The following is a 2,591-nucleotide window of genomic DNA, read 5'->3' as shown; positions in this document are numbered from 1 at the left end:
AGGAAGTAGGAGACAAATAGGAAGAGGGAGACAGAGAGGAAACGCATGAGTAGAATAAATAAGGAAATAAACCATGGCGGAAGAAGGAATAGACAGGCAGAAGAAATAGAGACGAGACAGAGGGAGTAAAACGTGAAATTGGTCTTCGGCGAAACCGCGCATGTGAGTGACAGCAAGTCGAGGAGAGGAAGAAGGAGCAGACAAAACCTGACGGAAGAAGAAAGTGTCGTGGAGAAGTGGACGTAATGATAGCGAGAAGGAAGAGGACGAACAAGAAGAAAAAGAGGAACTAGAAGAAAACCAGTAAAGGTAGGAAGAGGAAGTGAAAGAGAAGCTACAGGAGGTAAACGTAAATATAAATATAAATGGCTGGTTGAGAGACAGTGTAAGAAGACTTCGAAGAAAAATAAGTCTAGAAGGAGTTGTAGTAACCATGAAAGGAAAAGAAGTAAAGAGAAAAGATAAATATGTGGTAAGAATTTAAATTATGATGAAGAAAATGATGGAGTGAGAACATAAAAAAATAATGAGATGGATTCATGATCTTACGATTGCGATAAAGTTGATATATAAGTAACAGAGTAAATTACTAAGTATAAGTGAAAGTGAATTTATAACAGAATCTCCAGTGAGAAGACTACCAGTATGAACAGGTCCCGTGAAAGAAGGGGTCCCATGTGCAACAACAGTTACAAAAGTGTCGGATGTAGTAATTTAAATACCGTTTATGAATGCACTTTCTGTCCAGGCTGAAGCAGCAGGTTCAGGTTCAACCAAAAGAGTTTTTAATGAAGAGACAGAACCAGTGGTAAAAGGAGGAGAAATAAAAGGAAGAGGAGAATAGGAACAACCTGAAGTAAGAAAATAAGGAGGAAGAAAAACAGTAGTAAAAAACAAAAACAAAAACATAGGAAGAATAGGAAAACAATGATGGCTGTGGTGATGGTAATAATGTTGATGGTGGTGATGTTGATGGCGGTGTTGATGGTGGTGTCGATGGTGGTGTCGATGGTGGTGTTGATGGTGGTGTTGATGGCAGTGTTAATGGTGGTGTTGATGGTGGTGTTAATGGTGGTGTTGATGGTGATGTTGGTGTTATCGATGGTGATGGTGATGATAATAATGGTGATGATGGTGATGATAATGGTGATGATAATGGTGATGATGGTGATTATAGTGATGATGATGGTGATGATGATGATGGTGATGGTGATGGTGATGATGATGGTGATTATGATGGTGATGATGATGATGATGATGATGATGATGATGATGATGATGATGATGATGATGATGATGATGATGATGATGATGATGATGATGATGATGAAGGTGATGATGGTGGTGATGATGGTGATGATGATGGTGATGATGATGGTGATGATGATGGTAATGATGATGTTAATGATGATGGTGATGATGATGGTGATGATGGTGATGATGATGGTGGTGGTGATGATGATGGTGATGATGGTGAAGATGATGGTGATGATGATGGTGATGATGGTGGTGATGGTAGTGATGGTGGTGATGATGATGATGATGATGATGATGATGATGATGATGATGATGATGATGATGATGATGATGATGATGATGATGATGATGATGATGATGATGATGATGATGATGATGATGATGATGATGATGATGATGATGATGATGATGATGATGATGATGATGATGATGATGATGATGGCGGCGGCGGCGGCGGCGGCGGCGGCGGCGGCGGCGGCGGCGGCGGCGGCGTTGGCATCGGCGTTGGCGTTGGTGTTGGCGTTGGCGTTGGCGATGCCGGCGGCAGAGGTGGCGACGAGGTGGAGGAGGAGGAGAAGGAGGAGGAGGAGGAGGGGAGGAGGAGGAGAAGGAGGAGGAGGAGGAGGGGAGGAGGAAAAGAAAGTATACAAAGCGGGGATGAAGGAGGAGGAGTAAAATAATGATGAAGAGGGGAGGAATGGGCGTGGTCCGAAAATTTGAGGTAGTTTACATAATGTGTAGTTTGACGTAATGAAGACTGAAGGTTCTGCTGAGGGGAAGGGGAAGAACATGGAAACAGAATAGAAAGAGAACGAGGAGAAATAAAAGGAAGAGAAAGTGAAAGAGGAGTAGAAGGAAGATGATTAAGAGAAATAGAATAAGAGCTAAGCTAAGGAGGGATTAAGTAGAGATGATACAGGTGGAGGACGACGAAGTAGAGTAATTAGGGGGGAAAATAGACACGAGAATAGGGAGAAAATGAAGAATGGGGAAGAAGAGGATAAGTACGAGTAGGGTAAGGAAGAGGACAAAGATGGATAGGGGGTGAGAATGGTGAGAAGGATGGTGTGGAAGAGAGAGGAGATGGCAGAAGAGGAGGCAGAGGAAGATGAAAAGGTAGAGGGTGAAGAGGTAGAGAATGAAGAGGTAGAGGAGGAAGCGGTAGAGGCCATCAAAGCTTGAGATTACAAGAAAGCCAAAGCTGAATAAAAAAAAATAAAAAAAATCAGGATCGAAAGAAATATCTAGACGAGCATAAGAATATCCAGTTGGAGGTACTGGGAAAAAAGAATGATGGACAATCCTAGAAACGATAGCTCGCCGTTGAGACTATT

Source organism: Oratosquilla oratoria, chromosome 27, assembly GCF_046742065.1.
Source record: "Oratosquilla oratoria isolate Oo_2021 chromosome 27, ASM4674206v1, whole genome shotgun sequence".
Classification (NCBI taxonomy): Eukaryota; Metazoa; Arthropoda; class Malacostraca; order Stomatopoda; family Squillidae; genus Oratosquilla; species Oratosquilla oratoria.
The sequence above is the reverse complement of the archived record's forward strand: the minus strand, read 5'-3'. Positions refer to the sequence as shown.